Source organism: Ceratotherium simum, chromosome 21, assembly GCF_057802395.1.
Source record: "Ceratotherium simum simum isolate JZ-2026a chromosome 21, ASM5780239v1, whole genome shotgun sequence".
Lineage (NCBI taxonomy): Eukaryota > Metazoa > Chordata > Mammalia > Perissodactyla > Rhinocerotidae > Ceratotherium > Ceratotherium simum.
This window is the reverse complement of record NC_141920.1, coordinates 2217865-2237820: the sequence shown is the minus strand read 5'-3', so window position 1 is coordinate 2237820 and position 19956 is coordinate 2217865. Positions and strand designations below refer to the sequence as shown.

Below are 19956 nucleotides of genomic sequence, written 5' to 3'. Positions count from 1 at the left end.
AAAGCTGAGGCTGGAGGGCCTGGCAGGGCATCGGGAGATAGTGAGGAACAGACTTACATGGTGTATGCTGGGCAGCAAGTGCAGGAAGCGGGCCTGGGTAGGGGTCGGCGTCAGGACAAGAAGACCTTTGTGGATAATCACAGGTCTGCGCACCTCCTCCCAGCCAGCACTAGATTCTCACCGCCAACAAGGCCCAAGACCCTGGAGCGGGGAGCAAGTTCCCATGGCCTTGGGCCAAGGGCCAGACGTAGAAACCACAGGCGGCCTGGCACGCCCGGCCCGGCCCGGCCCTGCCCTGCAGAGGCAGGAGGCGACCAGCATGCCCCCTCTGGGCTTGACCTGAGGGTCCCGGCACGTCGTGAGCCACCAGAAATGCGGCACAGGCTGATCCCCGCAGGGGGCAGGATCCTCCTTTCTCGTGTGACATCGTGGTGGACCCCGAGAGCCCGGTCCCACCAGGCCGTCCAGAAATAGGATGCTTGTTTTCTAGAACTAGTTTTCTTCTCCCAATTCAGGTACAGGCTGTGATTGCCAGTAAGAATATCCCTGTCAATCACTCACTCTGTGTGGGTTCTGAGCAGTATGCAGAGCTTAGGATAAACTCGGATTACGGAGGAAAAGACACCCCGGGGGTCTCCATGGTGCAAGCCTGCGTCCTGCCCTGCAGGTCCGTCTGATGGCACCTCTTGGACCCCCGACTCTGAGCTGTGGCCCTTTCCACTTCAGGACCTCCCTTTTTAGGAAACACCCCATTAAACGCTCGCTGAATACCTCCCTCTCACCTGCTAAAACCTAAAGACATGAAAGAAGAGAAGATATTTAAGAGTTCCCCGAGTGGTGATTAAATTACAGTATAATCCTGCAATGAGATGCTGTGACCTCTGAAAGAACAAGGCCTCCACCTAAGAATTTCTATGGAGAGATCCCCAATAAGTGAGAAAGAAAGCTACAGAATGACACACACATTCTGATCTCATTTATGTAAAATAATTAGAAAGGCTCCGTACCTGGACCCGAACTGTACCTGTACCCGTGTGAACACCTATGCCTGTGTCTATGTCTACACCTGCACCTGTACCTGTATCTACATCTCTAGCTGTATCTACACCTCTACCTGTATCTACACGTCTAGCTATATCTACACTTGCACCTGCACCTATCCCTGGAAGAGGGGCTAGGAAGGAAAAGGAAGTCAGGGCAACTTTTCACCTTTGACTCTGCTCCCTGTGCTTAAAGGTTTTTGTGACTGTAGATTGTTTTTTAAATTTAAAACAAACAGGAAAAAGAAGGCTTGCCATTAAAGATTTTTCTATAATGGAGATACCTTTTCTATTATAAAAAAGAAACTTCTACTTCTCGCTCGTAAATGATGGTGTGGTGGGCTGAATAAAGGCCCCCCCAAAAGATGTCCACGTCCCAACCCCTGGAACCAGGGAGCATCACCTTATGTGGCAAAACAAGACTTTGCAGATGATCCAGTTAATGCTGTAAGGCGAGATAGTGCAGGATGACCAGGTGGGCCTAAACACAATCCCAGGGTCTTATCAGAGGGAGGAGGAGAGATGTGACTACAGAGGGGAAAGTGATGGGGGACGGGCAGAGACTAGAGTGACGCGGCCACAACCAAGAATGGCGCAGCCGCGGGAAGAGAAGAGGAACAGAGTTCCTGAGAGCCCCGCCACCTGGCTGGGCCCGGCGAGGCTGACTGTGGACTCTGGGCTCCAGATCTGGGAGAGAATAAGTCTCTACTGTTTTAAGCCCCCAGTTCGTGGGAATTTGTCACAGTGGCCCTACGACATGAATATGGGTGTGATCACGGGTCCTTGTGACCTTTTTTGCTTTTTTCTCCTTCTTCAAATGAAAAAGAGTGAAGGGGAAGAAGTGAGACAGGCTCTCTGTTGACAAGCTCACACAGGTGAGCCGCCTCTGCCCCCGGTCGCTCAGCAGCCAGTGGTCTGCGCTGTGTGCGGGCACATGGGCGGGCATGCGCCTCATGACGCGGGGAGAGGGCCGCGCCCCGCTGTTTTCCAAATCCACCGACTCAGCCGGTGGGGCGCCAGTGGTGTCCTTCACTGGGGGACGTTCCTCCCGCCTGGGGGCAATGCTGCCCTGGGGCCGGGGCCTTGGCCCCCAGGCGCCAGGGCAGGTCTGTCTTCACTCTCTCATTCTTTGCCAGGTTTGGTCACCAAGCCCCTTTGTCGAGGTGACAATAGCTTGAACCTGTTTCTCTTCAATGTAAAGCCACAACCCCATCTGCACCTTTGTCCCAGCGAGGGGCTCCACCCCCAAACTGAAGTCTGGGAGGGCTGTCCCCTAGACGCCTGCTCTGGGCCTGAAGCAGCCCTGTGAGGCCGGAGTGCTCAGAGCTCGGGGGACATGGGCTCAGTCGTCCCTCCTGTGGGTGTCCCACAGCCGTGAGACTCGGGTGAAGTTCACACTTATCCTGCCCTCTGAGCACGTGGTGCTACAGAACCCAGGCCACAGGGCCCACCCGGCTTGGGCTCTGCTGCTTCCCACATCAGTACACGTCACCCCTCAGCCTGTCACGTGAGTGTGCAAAGGGCAGGTGTAGGCAGACTTCTAAGATGGCCCCGAGGTCCCAACCCGCAGTGTGCACACCTGCATATGAATATGGTGGATTCCTCTCGTGGTCAAGTTGTGCTGTGTGGCCCAGTTGACTATAGGACAGGGAGACTATGTAGGTGGGCCTGGCCTAATCAGACAGGCCCTAAAGCAGAGCACCTTCTCCAGCAGGAGAGGAAGTCGGAGAACCAGAGCCTGGGAGGGTTTGACGCCATGTGGCTGGCTTGGAGATGGAGGGGGCCAAGTGGCAAGGAGTGGTCCTCTAAGAGCTGAGAGGGGCCCCTGGTGGACAGTCAGTCAGGAAACAGGACGTCAGTCCTACAACCTCCAGGAACTGAGTCCCACCAATAAGAAGAAGGAGCTTGGAAGCAAATTTTTCCCCAGACCCTCAGACAAGAACTCAGCCTGGCAGACACCCTGATTTCAGCCCAGCGCCACCCTGAGCAGAGGACTCACCACACTCCGCTGGACTTCTGACCTGATAAACAGGTGGCTGTGGTATTTGTCACACAGCACACAGAACTTGTGCAGTGGGCAAGGCCCTGCCCTGCCTCGAGGAGAGAGTGGACCTGAGCAATTAGGGCCCAAGGTGAGATGTGCCCCTTCACGAAAGTTGGATTTTCTTGAAACTGCTTGGGGATGCACCAGTGACAGGAGTGAGGACGGGGTGCAGGGCACTCGTGCAGCTGTGTTCTGGGTCCTCCAGGCCGCCGCCGTCTGTGCACCTGGAGGGCAAGCACAGCCTCCTGCAGACGCAGAGCCTCCTGCCCGGAGCCACGAGAAGGGCTCCACGCGGCCCCATCGCCGTGCTCCCCAAACTCAGAAACGTCCTGAGAGACAGCTGGCTGTCATCAGGCCTGGGCCGGCAGCGCCCCTCATTTAGCCATCGTTCAGGTTAGTGTGCAGAGTGTTCCTCACGCATCTGTGCACGGACGACCCTCCGAGTGGCCATTGACGCGATGGGTCATAACCGCTTCTCTGGAGTCATTCGGGGCCGTCACCGCAGCCCTGTCGATGACCCGCAGATAACAGGGCATTGGGAGGCGGTGGGGCCATCACTGTGTGTCCCCCGCTGGACAGTCGGGGCTTGGCCAGGGCTGAGGTCAGTAGCGGAGCCTTCACTGCCCAGAGCCCCCTGCAGCCCCTGGGGAAGGATCCCACGGAGGGTCTGCAGAGAGGGAGCCTCGGGGCGGGGCCCTGAGCAGTGGGCTCTGCCTGACGCCCCAGAGCAGAGCTCCATGTGCCAAAGCCGCCCCTACCTCCCCATGGAGGCTCAGAGCCGGGCATTGGCTAGAGGTTTGCATTTTCTTCATCTGAGCAAATTAAATCCTCCCTCAACAGCCAAACTGCCTCCCCTGAAATAAAGACCACAGCTGGGTGAGTAGAAAGAGATACAAGACGACGTGTTTAGTCCTGAATGAGGTGTTCGCAGGAAAGTGGGCTGCCCAAATGCGGACCTTGTGACCTCGGACAAAAGGGAAGGGAAGTGGTTAGAAGGGTGGAGCTGGGGGTGGGGGGCTCCCTTTCATAGGCTGGAGTCGGGGTGCAGAACCTGCTCGCCTCTGGTTTTCTAGGGAACAGGGGCAGGGACCCTGTGCTGGAACCTTCTGAGCAATGGCCTCTGCAGCCTCCTCCCCCCTCTTTTTCACTGTCGTAAAACACACACAACATAAAATTCACCCTTAGTGGCATTTAGTGCATTCACAATGTCACACGACCGTCACCTCTACCTGGGTCCAGAACATTCCATCACCCCAAAGGAAGCCCTGGACCCTTTAACCACTCCGTCTCCACTCCCTCCCCAGCCCCCGCAATCACGAATCCATCCTCTGTCTCCATGGGTTTGCCTGTTCTGGACATTTCGTATAAATGGAATCACACCGTGTCTGGGCTTTCATGTCTGGCCCCTCTCGCTGAGCATCAGGTTTGTGAGGTTCATCCACGTTGTAGCGTGAACCACGCCTCATTCCTTTTTACGGCCACACAACATTCTATTGTGTGGATGGACCACATCTTGCTGATCTTTTCATCAGTCGATGGACAGCCAGGCTGTTTCCACCTTTTGGCCACTGGGACTAATGCTGCTGTGAACACTCGTGTACAAGTGTTTCTTCCACCACCGGTTTTCAGTTCTCTGGGGCGTATGCCCAGTGCAACTGCTGGGTCCCACGGCAACTCTGTTTCTCTTTTGAGGAACCACTAGCCTGGCTTCCAAGTGGTCTGTGGGCCTCTTGTTGAGATGGGCTGACGAGTGGGAGTTTCCCCACTGAGCATTTACTGGACGAGCCATTGGGGTGGCTCGGGCTCCAGGAACCCCACGGGAGCACCCACAGTGCTAACAGCCACTGGCAGGACACGCTAGCTGGATGAGAGGGGCACCTTGTTCTTGCCACAAGAGCGACCACACCCATGAGGTTTGGGCACTGATGGCTCTGCCTATCAGTGGCTCAGCGCAGCCCTCTCCCTGCACCTAATCCTTTCAGACCAGGGGCAGAGCTCATTTTTTCTGCAGGCCCTGCCCTCACCCCTCCACCCTGGCCCCACTGGGGTAGGGGAGACAAGGCTCCGTGGGGTACATAGTAGGTGTGTAGCGAGCAGTTGGGCACATTGGTGTGTTCAGCAAACAGAGGAAAAGTCCCATTAAATGCTCGTGAGCATCCTGCGCCCTTGCCCTCTCAGCTTCCCTCCCGCTCACACAGGGCACAGCGAGGACTGCTCGGCACCGTGAGCTACTTCTGCATGTTGGCAAGAGTTGGCGGATTCGGGGCATACAGTGGAGGGAAATGGGGTACAAAGATGCCAAAGGCGTGGGCCTGGCTCGGAATGTGAATCAGGGGCTCAAGCTGTGGTAACTGGGCCTGAGAGGGAGACAACGCAGGCATGCTGAGACAAATCACGGCCCACAGGACTCGGGCGACCCCACTCCTGAGCTACCAGCACGTTGACCGTCTACTCCCTGAGAATGTGTGCAGACGCAGAGACTTGGACATGAGACTTTGCTCTTGGATGGAGACTTCAGCGCTCCTGTGGGCCCCCTTCTAGCAGGAAGGCTGGTGCCACGGGAAGATTCAGCCTCATGTTCCTCTGAGCGCAGGATCTTTCATGTCACTCACTCTGGTCATCATCCCCCCTGGGCGGACCCTCAGGTTCCTAGCTGTTGTTCCTGCCATCACAGTTCCAGAGAACCAACATCTGCTAAGAAAGTGTGGCTCCAAGGAGACGGGGGACCCTCTCAGCTCTGCCTCTTCCATGAAGCCCTCTCAGTATTCTCATGACCAGGTGTTGTGCTGCCCGGATGCTTTGAGGCCATTCCTCCCCATGCCCCAGAGATCCTGGGTGGTGTCGAGTGGAGACCAAGAGGAGATGGGTTTAGAGTTAGTAGTTCTGGATTCGCACCCCAGCTCCACTTCCACTTCCCTGACCTTCAGTCTCTTCATCTAAAGTGGGGTTAGCACCATCTCTCATGGGTTGTTGTAGGAGTCGGTGAGATAAGGCCTGTTAAAGTGCCCAGCGCAGGCACTAGTGCAGAGCAGTCCCCCCAGAAGTGCCCCAGAGAAAGAAAAGAAGAAAACCTGAGAGCAGATGTGGAGCCTGATGAAGACTTGCAGCTTCACCCCAGGGACAGGCACCTGCTTCTCCGTTCCACGGAGTGGAGTCTCTGGGGATCAGTGAGGAAGGAAGGCACCTCAGAGCGCTCTTCATCCTTCATCCATCCCCTCAACCCGTGTTTTTGGAGCACCTGCCGCGTCCGGCCGGGAGCTCTCCAAGGTGCTGGCGTCACATGGAGAGAGGCAGGCGGTGGAGGGGGAAACATGATAAACAAGCCAGCACACACTCCAGGTTGTAATGAGTGTTTAAAAGATGATTTTAAAAGAGGCGATTGAATAGAGTAACTCAGAGGCAGTCAGGGCGGCCTGCTTGAGGAGGTGGCATTTGAGCTGAGATCTGAAGGGTGCAAAGGGCAGGGAGGGGATGAGCTCTTGGGAAGAGAGTCGGGTCTCACACTTTCTAGAGACGCTGGCCCTCCCAGCTCTTATGGGGACCTCTCTGTGGATGCAGTTTGCTTAAAATCTATCTTCCCCGGTCCCTGCAAGGGCCTCCCACGTGCGATCCCCACCCATCACTGAATAAACTGTCTGCCGGCCGCTTCTGTCCTGTGGCCGGATCGCACTGCCCCAGAGCCGGCACCCAGGAGTGTGCGAGCCCTCCTGCAACCGAGGATAAACAGAAACGAGACTTCAATAAAAGATAAATCACGGTGATGGATTCCGCGTGGCGACGGTGGAGACCTGGCCTCGACTGCGGGCTGAATTCCAGCTGAGTAGCAGCCATTTCTTTTAAAGGTTGGCAGTTCTTAGCAACAGTAAAAACTTGAGTGAAACATGTTTTCAACGCCTCTGCTCAAACCCCTGGGTGTGAGGAGGCTGCCCCTCTCCCGGGACGGAGGACGTCGTTCTGCCTGCAGCCAGGCCTGACGGCTCCAGAGTGGGCCGTGTCGTCTGAGTGTCCCGCGGCTGCTGGCGTGAGGGTGGAAGCACCGCTCCCAGATCTTTCATGAATATCAGCGTTTCATTCGTTCCCCTTCCCTGCCATCCTTCACTTGAATGACGTGGTGTCACTGTGCTCGTTAAACTTGGATGACTAACTTAGCAGGCATCACACAGGGCCCAGCCTGCACCCCCACGCTCCCCTCCTCAGGACCCCAGCCCACCCTGCACCCCCATATCCCTGCAGCGTGGCCCCTCTCTGGGCTCCTGGACCAAGGCAGGAACAACTATGGAGAACCATCGCCTCGGTGCACCACAGTGGCAGTTGGAATCCCACCAGTAATGGCAGCCAGGTGTCGCTGGCACATGGTGCCACCATTTTGAATCCTCCAGCCCCTTGGGCATTTGCCGTCACCCCCACGGAGGCTGGGGGCCTGGTGGCTTCCAGAAACGGTGCAGGCTCCCCACCGACAAGCAGGGCCGGCCTGGGAGCCGCTGGCCTGGGCAGGAGTCGCTGGAACCCGCCTGGCATCCCTTTCCTCCTTCCACCTCGACTCTACTGGGGGGACCACCTTGCCCCCTCTCAGTCTCATGGTTGGAGTGGGTGGTTCCTGCTGCCATCTCCAGGCCCGGCAACTCTGCCTGTTCCAGTCTCCAGCCCTGGCAGCTGGTTCCGGGATGGGGTGGCCCCTGGATGGAGCTGTTGGGAAAGGGCCGCCTCCCCGACAGAGACAGACAGCATGGAGCATCAGAACCCAGCTCTGGGAGGACACCTGGGTTTGGACCAGCTCAGGAGCTTATGAGCTGGGTGATCTTGGGCAAGTGACTTCACCTCTCTGTGCCTCAGTTTCCTTGTCTGTAATGGGGAAGGGTCTTGTGTTAATGGCACTCTTTGTAGAGTTGTAGTGGTGAGTAAATGAGTCTATGTGTGTAATGTGCCTCGGACAATGCCTGGCACCATATACTAGTCTCGGAAGCATCAACTGTTGGTACCATGATTACATTTCCACCACCTCTGCTTCTGTGCTACTGATGCTATTGCTATGGTTGTTATTACTATCACTGTTGTTGTCATCGGTCTATCGCTATGACTACTGGGTTGCTAGGCTGATAGGATGTGACCATGGAAGTGTGAGGGACCAGCAAATGGAGAGAATCTGTGAGTCGAAGTGAGTGCTGAGAGCATCACTTGAGCCGTGATCCAGCCATGCCTGAAATCCACTCCACTCCTGGACAGGAGCCAGTAGTTCACTGTCTCTTTGCCTGAGCCAGTAGAGGGGGATTTCTTTTTTTTTTTTTTTTTAAAGATTTTATTTATTTATTTTTTCCCCCCAAAGCCCCAGTAGATAGTTGTGTGTCATAGCTGCACATCCTTCTAGTTGCTGTATGTGGGACGCGGCCTCAGCATGGCCGGAGAAGCAGCACGTCGGTGCGAGCCCGGGATCCGAACCCGGGTCGCCAGCAGTGGAGCGCGCTCACTTAACCACCAAGCCACGGGGCCGGCCCTAGAGGGGGATTTCTGACACTTGGCAACCGACAGGGTAAAATACACTCTGGAACAGTGAGCAAGCAGGTTGAATCCCCTTCACTGTGGCCTGGAACCTCGGCCACATCTGATATTTCTTTGTCCTCTTGTCCCTCGGTTCAGTCAATCATCCGTCTCCGGTTTGAAGAGCACGTCTGTGTGTTGACCAGCACACGAGTGTCTCTGGGGGAGATGTCAAAACACAACACTCAGGCCTCATTGTTGACAAAGCCTAACACTCAGCCAGGTCTATGACAAAGCAAAGTACTCAGCCTCATTATTGGTGATGCATAAACTCAGCCCTGCTTCACTGACAAAGCTCAGTACTCGGCCCTCAGTACTGACTAACCCAAGTACTCGGTCCTCAGTACTTACTAAGAAAAGTACTCGACCCTCAGTACTGACTAAGCACAGCAAAGGTAAGGGACTTGGCCAAGGTGAAGAGCTAGAGAGAAGGTGAGTGCCCCTCTGCTGCCTCCCTGTGGACCCTTCCCAGGAGGTGCAGGATGACCAGAATAAGGAGGAGACTCTCACTCCAAAAGGAATCACTCCCATTGGCCCAGCTTGGGTCACATGCCCACCCCTGAGCCAATCAATGTGCCAGAGGGTCCTTCCCACCAGGTCCGTATAAGCCAGGGTGGGTGGTGGTTTCCAAAGAGGAGCAGAGGTGGGCCTCAGCAAGACACACCAGGGCTCGTGGCCACCTCGCTGCCCCATCTTGGCCTGTGTTCAGCCTCATCCCCCCTCGCTGTCTCCCAAATGCCCCTCATTCCCTGCCCATGCCCCACCCCCACCATTCCTCTCCTTCAGGTATTTTACCCTGTCGGTTGCCAGGGAGCTGGTCTCCACCCTCTTGCTGGGACCTGCCCCCTGGCACTCCTGCCCTGGCCTCTCCTCCAGCCCCAGCCGCACCTTGGCTGCCACAGCCTCTGTCCCCCCACCCTGCCCTGAGCTCCCCAAGGACTGCATCCTGTCTGGGGTCATCCCTTACCCCAGCCCAGGCCAGCACACAACAAGGGCAGACACTCCCATTATATTAAAGCAGAGACTGTGTGGGCAGAGCCTTCCAGAGACGGATCAGGAATGTGCATTAAAGATCAATGAAGCAGAGTTTCTGATGACACTCTTGACTCTTCATTTGGGGACCAGAAATGACAACAGGCAGGACGTGGGTGACAAATCTGAGGGTGAACACCCAGCCCACACGTTCTTGTGTCACATCACCCATGCCATTGATCCCTGCCTCCATCGGGCTGAGAACAGGGAGCCCGAGGAGAAGCTGTCTTCCCGTGGACTCAGCTTTGTGTCTCATGGCTCCCTGAGTCATTGGGAGGAAAAGCTACCTCTGCTCTGGCTTCTGTGCAGCCGACAGCCCTCGTTAGCGGCCAAGTTCAGGCAGCTCCTCGGAAGCCCCATCTGCCCCAGGCTGCTCTGCTCAGAGTCGCTTGCTCTTCTGGGGGCGTCAGGCACCGGCTGCCAACTGAACCCTACTCGAGCCAGGTGCTCTGTGAGTCTCTATACCACCCTCCCTCCTGAGCATACAGTCCAGTGGAGAGACAGACAGAAGGCAGCCAACAAAAAAAACAAACGAGGAAAGCTGGCAACGAGAGGGCTGTGAGGACAGTTAAGCAGGGGGTAGCCGGCACTGTGGGTGCCACCAGACCCCAGGGAGCCAGCACCATCCCCTGCTGCTCTGCACGTTGCTCAGGACTCACAGCTGGACACCTGGGCAGAGGGTGACCAGGCCACACTGGGAACTGCCTGGGAGGACCCCCGTCTAGAGCCAGCCTCTTCTCCCCAGCTCACACTCCAGGGCTCCCCTGTGTAATGAGGCTCAAGTTGGACACCTGGAGAGACCATAACTCCCCTCCTTCCTGCCCCGTCTCCAGGGGGCTCTCTCCAATCAACCACTCGCACAAGAATCCCTGTCTCAGGCTCTGCCTGTAGGGAACCTTACCCCAACATGGAGACTGAGTGGTCAGGGTGGGCCTCCATGGGGGGGTGGCGTAGGCCAAGACCTGAGGACCACAGCGATGTTGCCCTCTGGTTAGCACTTACCTGCCCAGCGCTGTGCTGAGGGCTCCTCAGACTACATCTGGGTCAGGCAGAGCTTTGACTTAATGTAACTGGAAACAACTCCAGCTACCCCACGCAGAAAGGAACATGCAAGGCTCTCGGAGTGGAAGGGAAGGCCGGCTAACCAGGTGGCTCCAGGGCTCTGGGTCTTGACAGGTGATGGCCCTGCAATGGAGGGGCTCCAGCCAGATTTTCCACCCTGTCTTGTTCTTGACTCAAGACCCACATTTGAGAAAGAGAAGCTGATTGGCCCAAAGTGGCTCATGGGCCTGTCTGTTGGCTAGGGGAGAGTGGGAGAGCATCTTGGCTCTCTCCCCAAGACCACTCACAAGGGGGAAATGATGATTCCCCCAAAAGGAAATCAGGCATCTGTTGCCAGAAGAGCTATTCCCACTGTCAGCAATAATGTCTTCTATAATCGCATGCCAAAACTTAAGTAGCTACCTGTCTTTGTTAATCTGGTACCACCTGAAGGGCACTTTTGAGAAGCATCTAATTCACTCTTCCCCACTAGGCGAATTTTGTAAGAACATATTCATGGCTTTCATTAGTATTCATATGACTTTGAGGATTTTTCCATGATTTATAAAACTGAAAGTAATTGTGAATGGTAATGTATAATGATGTCAATGTTACACAACAAATGCCTTTTCCTATCACGTTCTGGGCTTTTCTACTCACTACAAGGACCTAATTGAAAATAATTGAAGGCTGAATTTCCTCACGCATGGAAAGTATTTCATAAAATGCAAGAAATAAAAACATCTTCAAGCCTCTTAAAGTAATGTTCAAGAATCAAGGAAGAGTTGGAGGAAAAAAGTAAGAATCCTTACTCGCCCTCAGCCCCAAGTTTGTCCTATTAATTTGTGAGAACGGTTTTGTCATCTCCAGATCTTGCTGCTTACCCAGCGCCGTGGCAAAGGGCTTTTAAATTAAACTTTGCAGCAAGCTGAAAGTGACTCGCGTAGGACTTGGTTACAGTTTCATAACCACTTTGAAAAGCAATTAAAGTGAAGCTCTGGTCCAGGACCTTAGGGTCACAGTGACTCTATAAAACCTGGAGCTTCAGCAGTCCCTGCACCCCCAGAGTCGTGTTTGTAGAACTGGCTGGAGTGAGGGGGACATTGGGGTTTGGTCTCTGGGTAAGAGTCGAGTGACCTGGGGAGACACGAGTGACCCTGGGGAGATAGACAGGAGCCCTCCTGGGCTCAGGCTCCCTGTCTGCACTGTGAGCGCTACTTCCTCGGCCTCCCTTTCTGCTTTTAGAGGCTCCTCAGGAGGGCAGCAGACCAAGCTAGGACCTGGGAACTCTGCTCTTGATCCCCAATTACTTGTGAAACCTTCATCCAGGTCCTCGGCGTCTCTGGGCCTCAGTCTCCCTATCTGCAGAATGGGCTGGACGAGATGGTTGAGCAGGGCTGACATCCTGGGATTTTTCTTTAATTGTGCCATAAGGAGTTCCAGGAGTGGGTGGGGGCTGGAGATTCCTGGGCTGTCCTCTTCAGAGGGGAGCTCTGTGCTAACATCAGAGCTAACGATGGAGGTTTTGAGGCATGATAAGGACATGTAGGAAGAAACCCTAATTTGGGCAAAAAAGCCCAAAATGAACACAATGAAGAGCAGGTTGAGGATGGGCCATCCCACCGCCAGCCCCACGGCTGCCTCGTTGCGGGGCGAAATGGAGCGCACCCCACCCCGGGGCCAGCCCTGCCCAGCCTCCTTCCTCTCGGGCCAGAGGCCTGGGGACCAGCAACACCACCCTCCTCCAAGGGCCCTGCTGTCTCTAGAGCAGAACCATTCTGACTCCCTCCCGCAGCCCCCCAGGGCCCTGGGAGTCTCTGCAAGGACAGGCTGGGAGCAGACGCTTCTCGGGAGCACCCCCACTCCTGCTTCAGCTCCACGTTCACCAGGCGGGTCTCACTCCTGGGAGGGGCAAGCACACCTCGCTTCTCTCCCCGACTCTCCTCTCCCTCTCTTTTTCTCCTCTCCCTTCCCTCTCTTCATTTTTCTCTTCCCTGCTACTGTAACCACGGGTGAGCCCCGGTGCTGGAGGGGCCACCTGGGATCTTTGCCCTGCCCTCCCTGCCCCTGCCTGCCCCCCGCGGGCTTTCCTTCCCACCTTTCTCCCTGCGGCCACGGCCTCCATCTGGGGCTCAGAGAAGCCGCTTCTCCTCCCGGAAAGAAGCCCTTCTTGCCTCCCCCGCACGACGGCCTTAGGTTTCCCTGCAGCACCTGAACGTGATCCTGGTGGTCGGTTCACTTGTCTGCCCACCCCCCAGGCGGTATGTCCTTGTTTCATTTGTTCATCCAATAATTACTGAGCACCTGCTGTGTGCATGGCGCTGGGCCTGCACATGCCAGCCCCAGGGACGGAGACTGCCATGTTTGTGTTCCTAGGACCTGGAAAAGGGTGTGGAGCCGCCTTAGTGCTCAAAAGTGATGTCAGGGAAGGGGGGAGGGTGTGGGGGAGGCAGGGAGGGAGGACAGCGGAGGAGGGGGTGTGGGCCTGCCGTGTAAAGCAGACAGGAACAGACACATAAACCCTGAGATATCCCTGAGTCTCTGCCAGCATGAAAATCAAGAGGCTCAGCCTGGAGAGCTGACGCAGGACTGGCTGAGGCTGCGGGCAAGCTGCAGACGCATTTAGGTGAAATCGTCCTCTTACCTCTGAGCTCTGCTGAGAGTCACATTTTAAAGGAAAATTGCCTCTCTTGGCCGGCTGCACTCATGGCCAAGTGTATGTCCGCCGCCTGCGTCCTGGCACAGTCCAGGATGGGAGGGTGGGGGTGAAGCGTCTGCCGTCACGATTCAGAGCGTTTTACTCGATGGGGAAATGGGAACTGCTCCAGGCAACTCAGAACTCCCAACAGGTAATGAAAATGAGACTGCAATCTGTTTTCTTGGGAAAATCTCTGGGTTTAATATCATACAAGGAGAAAGAACTGAAGCACTTCACTAAAGAATTACAGCCTCCTAGAAGAACTGGGTCCTAAGGATTGTGAAAGCATCTTTTAAAATGCGGGGAGTCAAGGGGGCCTCATTAATGACGTGGGAAAACCCATTAGATGCAGAACGGCCATCACCTTCCAAGGGCTTTGATGAAAAAGGAGAGGGGAGATCCAGTCATGTGCATGCGTGTGTGAACACACACACGTGCATGTTTGCGTGTATGTATGTATGTGTGCAGATTTGTGCGAGTATGTGTTTGTGTGTGTGTACGTATGTTTCTATGTGCATGTGTGCAGGTTTGTGTGTGTGTGTCCAGGAACTACACAAGGCAGTGGACAAGACCACTCAATATGAACCTGGCTTTCTTGAAGATCCTCCTTGCCCTCCAAGATCTTCCACCGGGTCTCTCCAGACTCCGTTCTTTCCCCAACAATCTTTATCACGATCCTTATAATTACGGATTAAGAGGGTACCACTTTTTCAGATATCTCTAATTCCACTGGCCCATGAACCGAGTGAGGGCGGGGCCACGTCCGTCACACAGCACATGCTGTGTAGGCTGAGTGGGCTGCATGAAGGCGCTGTTGAAATGACTCTAGAGAGCCAGGGCCGGGGCGCAGCCTGCAGCTGAGGGTCCTCTCCTCTCCGGTCGGCGTGGTCCCTTCCTCTCCTGTGGTAGGGTTTCCTCTGCTGCGTCTGGATGTGATTCTGTCCCCCTAGTGTCCTCCCCTTCGATCCTTTGGAAATAAACCTCCAAAGTGTTTGCAATTCAAAACCACACATGGTGACTTTTCTCCAGTTTCAAGTTCATTTGAAATTAGGCAAATACCTCTCCTTGGGGGAGATGCTGCCAGAATCCTTCATTTCATCCAGCCTTTCCTAAGGATGAGGGCTGGCCATCCAAGCAGCGGTCCCTGGGTGAACACAATTGCCGGGCACCGTAAGTTATTTTAATGTAGACATCACTTTAAACTAACCTTTTACCATCTGTTCTGTCCTTTAATAACAAATGCAAAAGAGCATAATTCTCCGCGGCGTCATAAAAGAGAGATGGGTGATGGAAATGCCTGTCTATGCGCTTTATTCATGGCCCCGTCGTACGCCGCTGTGATGTTTTTCTCATTTTCCAGACACAAATCAAGGGGAAAACTGCTCTCCCCTGATCTGGTGAATTCATTCGCACAGTATTTCTTCTTAATATGGTAAACTATGGGAGAATTCAGAGCGTTCTGAGAGCCAGTGCAGAGAGCCCCGGAGGCACACCACGACATATTTCAGAAGGCGCCGCTGAGTGGCACCTGGAGAATTAAGCAAATGTGGCCCCATGGTCAAAATGTAATGAGATTTCTTTGCAAAAAATAAAATCTCCTTAAATATGTGGTGGGTTCTTTTCAGGGGTTTTATAATTAAATTTCCCTATGAAAAATGGGCAGTCGGGTCCAAAGAACGTAGTGGGAGCATGCTGAGTAAAGTGGTTATGTCTACTCTGCTGGCTGGCGAAGACCCACACATCTCACCCCCTCCATCTCTAGAAGACCTACTCATATGCCCCCTCAATCCAATTCAACTTGGCAGTGTTATTCCAGGGCCTACTGTGTACTCCAAGTGCCCTTCTCTTAACCTAAAGTCAAAGCAAGCTTCCGAACTCTCCAACCCTTCTAGAACATTCCACACTCCTGATAGGCAGAACTGGTGCATCATAAGCAGCAAGCCTTGAATTTTTTACATTGATCACTCAGTTCCTCTCTCTCCTCAACGGAGTTTGATTTCATTCAACCCATTCTCCCAGAACTGAGGAACAATCTGGCATAGGTGGCCAGAGTTTCTTCTAAGCTAGACTTGCAAGCTTTTGCCCCATTTCCCTGGTGACCAAACCTTGGTACAGACTCTCTGTGGGTGGAGAAGAGATGGATCTCGGCCACAGAGGGCCACCTTCCTGTGACCTGACCCCTGGGAAGGGAGCCAGTCACCAGAAAGAGAACTCATTGTCTGTTGAGCGTTTGTCTCCCTGAATCCCAGCTCAGCCGCCTCAGCCGGGGCTGGTGGGGGCGGCTGTTCTGTCTGAAGGATGGTATCCAGTGGGCAGCAGAGAGACGTGTGATGACGGGTGGGTCAGAGCCTCATCCTAGGATGCCCCAGGCTATCATGAGACAGCCGGGTGGAAGGCAAGAGACCAGAGACCCAGCATTCACCTCCAACAGGGAGGCAGGTGTGTGTGAGCGTGTGTGAGTGTGCATGCACGTGGGTGTGTGTGCACATGTGTGCATGTAAGCATGTGGATGTGCTTCCTCTCTTGGAGGGCAGTGTCCCAGCACCCTGCAGCCCCACGTTTCCCCTGAGCTACACGATGCCTGTATAATGAAAGTGATACCTCCTTCTGACTATTTGGTAAACAGCGTTTTGTTTCGCGTCCTGTCAAGTAGTCAGGCGCTGTTAAACAGTCAGGAGGTGGCTGGTGTCCTCGTCCCCATGCTCGTGCCCTCAGTGGGGACGACTCCAGTGCGTCACCAGTAAATGCTGGTTTAAGAAAGATGCTCTCCATCAGGCCGAATTTTCTAAGAAGAGGAGTTTTTCTCAGGGATGGCTTGTTTTTTTGGTACAAGTTCAGCTGGGAAGGATGTTCATTATCAAATCTCTTTGGAGCCTCTATGGAGACGATCCTACGATTGTTACTGTGCTACAGAAATAAGTTGCTCAAGAAGAAGCCATCCTTCGTTTCTGAGATAAATCCTACTTAGGCGCATAGAGGGGGAAAAATCATTTTCCCTCTACCCTTCTGAGCTCCTGGCTGAGACCCCTGTAATAAAAGACAGATTAACCAGAGAAAAACAAGCACAGTTTATTAACGCGTCAGCCTCGTGTGTACACGGCAGAGACCCAGGGAAAATGGGTAACTCCCTGAAGTGGCTTAGAATTCAGGCTTAAATACCATCTTAATACGGGAAGGGGAGAGGGATGTGGCCTCTCAGGGGAGAGGAAATGACTTTTAGGAAAGACGACTGAGCCTTAGAAGACAGACGGGAGGTGTGATCTTTGCGACAGAGTCTGTCTGACTGTGGTGTCCACTTCTACTAGTCTCCCTTCTGTGACAAGAGTCGATCCTCCCTGACGATGAAGCTCACAGGGGGTGCCTGCAACAACTGAGTTCCTTTTGGAGGATCTGTCTTTAGGCAGATGAGGAGAGTTCAGAGAAGCCTCTTCAGCCTCTGCTGTTTTTCAAGTGCCGGCAGCTCAAAGTAACCAACACACCAAGGCGGCCTATTTTGGTGTGGCACGTGCTGCCCTTCATCCCCCCTTTGAAACCTCCCCAGGCAGTTTCTGGTCCAGGAACCGTGCTGGCAGATCACTCCGTCTCTTAGCCCCAAGAATAGGTCGGCTCAGTTAGCTGTGTCTCATTTCGGGCCGCAATGTTGCAGGGGGATCTAATGATGCGAACAGTCAGGCGTTGACTACGAGGCATTTCTACAGGAACAAAGGAAAACGAAGGTTAATGGTTGGAGCGGACTGTGAATCAGTTTTAAGTCCAGAGGGCCGCCAGTCGAGGTTTGTAGTTGTTGAGCTCAGAGCATCTTTCGCAGTTCGATTGCCATCATTGGTGTCACCAGGTGTTCCAGTGACCTTTCTGAGTGGCCCACACAGCAACAGGCTGTGTGGACAACGAAGGCTGTCCACGCGGGAGCTGTTGTGGTGGTTTCCCTGAAGTTTCCATCACGTCTTCCAGCCTCAGGTTGCAGGGCTTCCGGAAAAATGTGGCTTTGGTTCTTAGTGATTCCAAGTCAGAAGGGTGGGAGATATTTGGAAATGTTGGTTTGGAGAAATGTAGGCAGATATTTGAGGAAACTAGAAGAATTCAGCATCCAGTCCAGTTTACAGGTAGATAACAAAATCTCAATGACAGTGAACAGGACTAGAATCTGATATCCACAGGGGTGTGTTACAGCTTTCTCCTGAAACACAACTTTCCTCTCTACGATCACCCCCATTCCTAAGATAATCACCATAAGACTCATTTTTCTGCAGAATAAGTCTAATCTCATTAATTTGGCCTGATTATTTACATAATCAGCAAGAATAGCGATGACCACATAGGCTCTTTTTGAGTCTGCTCCCCTGGAACTTGTGACAAGGAATCTCAAACTAGACACCTGTGCCTCTCCCTCCCCTTTGGTATTTGGTACTGCCGTGGTGCTGCCTGGTATTTCAGTTTTGACCACCACGCCTACCTCCGTACGTGGGATTGGTTTGCAGTTATCTTACTGTGTGCTCTCAGGGTGAGAATGAATGCCTGAGACAGCTCAGGTGTGAAACCAGGTGGGCTGCTTTTTCTCTCTCGTCCTCTGCTCCAGAAAACTTACAGACAACTCCCAGGTGAGCTTACCTGTCCCTGGAGCACTTTTAGGAGGAATTTCCTGAAGAAATAGTGGTCTCTTCAGGTTTGCTATTTCTTCTAGTCCAGTTTGAAATTTTATATTTTCTCAAAAACTAATCAATTTCATCAAGATTTTCAACTGTGCTAGTGTGAAATATAAAGAATAAAATGTAAAAATAAGGGGCCGGCCCAGTGGCGCAAGCGGTTAAGTGCGTGCACGCTGCTGCGGCGGCCCGGGGTTCACCGGTTCGGATCCCAGGCGCGCACCGATGCACTGCTTGGCAAGCCATGCTGTGGTGGCGTCCCATATAAAGTAGAGGAAAATGGGCATGGATGTTAGCCCAGGGCCAGTCTCTCTCAGAAAAAAAAAAAGAGGAGGATTGGCAGATGTTAGCTCAGGGCTGATCTTCCTCACAAAAAAAAAAAAAAGTAAAAATAAAAGTCTTATTTTTTCTCTTAAATTTTCCAAAGGTTCATCTATTTTCTCGAAGATTTTTTCCCCTGAGTACAGGTCTTGAATCTATTTATCCATTCTTCTATATTTCTGTTTTCAGGCTCAGAAATGTCTGTGTTCGTCTTTATTGATGACTCTGCTGTTTACTGCATCCTGCTTTGTTATTCCTTTCCTTCTGGAGTTGAATGCTCAGTTCATTTGCTCTAATTCTGTTTTAATGGTGAAAACATTGCAAGTTAAGGGTTTGCTCTGACTCAGCCTCTAGCCGGATTCCTCAGGTTTCACTGTGCAATAGTCTCATTGTTGCTACTATTTTTAAATATCCTCTAAATGCAGTTTGGATTCCTAGTTGACCCCGTGGTTATTTCAGAATGTTTTTAAATTTTCTAAAAGGTCTTTTTTTAAGTTTTATTATTACATTTTAATTGCGTGATTCTCATAAAAGGTCCTGCTCAATTTTGCTTATTGGAACTTTCTGAGGTTTTCATGGTGGTCCATTTTACTATAAAATGCTGTCATGGTCGCCTGGGCTTTGATTGAAGAAGTTGTATCTCCTAAAGGTGTATTCGCAGTGGAATGCCCCTCTGTTGATGTGACCTTATCGATTCTACCGTTCAGCTCTCGGTGGCTTATCGACACTTCCCTGGCTCTGAGCGGCCAGTTCTCTTCCCCGGCGCTGGCAAGCGTGTTCCGTCAACTGCCCTCTGTCGTTACCAGGGCTTTCACTTCATCTAAAGGAAAGAAGCACATCTTGTTTTAATTCCACTAGTGTTCCTTTTGTTTCCCCAAGACTTATATTTATCCAATTACTGGTCAAAAGTAAAATGACGTCTTTGGGTAACCCTTCCCCACCCACGTGGAACGCCGACTTGTGCGTTTGCCTCTGCTCTTTCCACTTCCTCCCACAGTGCTCAGTCTTTGCTAACTTACTTTGGATTTGAGACCCAGATAAACACTATTAAATTGTTTTTTCAACAATATACAGTTTCTGTAAAAAATATTTGTGTGTGTGTATTTAGCTCTGTAACCATGTTGACAGTTTTCAGTGTTAAATTTCTGTGTCTAAATACTGGTCCTGGGTCATTTCTATCACGGCCCCCTGTTCTTGAGGTCCCCACTGTGAGCCGCCTCCCAGGGACTGAACTGTGTCTTCCAGTGTCTCTGTCAAAGGAGCAAGAAGATGGGATATCTTCTCAGTCTTTGTGCATCCAAAAATGTCTGTTGCCTTCCTAACAGATGAAAACTTGGGGGCATAAATGTATTGAGTCCCAACTTTTTTCCCTCAAAACCCCGCAGAGGCTGCTCTGTTCTCTTGCCTTCATCTTTTCCTGGGTTTGATGGTGGGACATTAGGAGCGTTTGCATCAGGGCCTTGGCCGTTTTAAACCATCCTTTCTAGTCCTTCTCAGTGGTGTCATAGGTCTCTGTCGTGTGTCCCACGCTCCCTGCAGAGCCTTTTCACCTGGAATATTATGTCTTGCCCCTCCCTGTTACTGGTGGGCCCCTGGACGTGT

At 52.9% G+C, this 19956-nt stretch overlaps 1 protein-coding gene across 1 annotated transcript in view; it reads left to right on the top strand.

The window, feature by feature from the left end:
- Positions 1-19956, top strand: part of CDH4 (cadherin 4) — a 635132-nt gene that overhangs the window by 520879 nt on the left and 94297 nt on the right. The gene's annotated exons all lie outside the window — the stretch shown is intronic.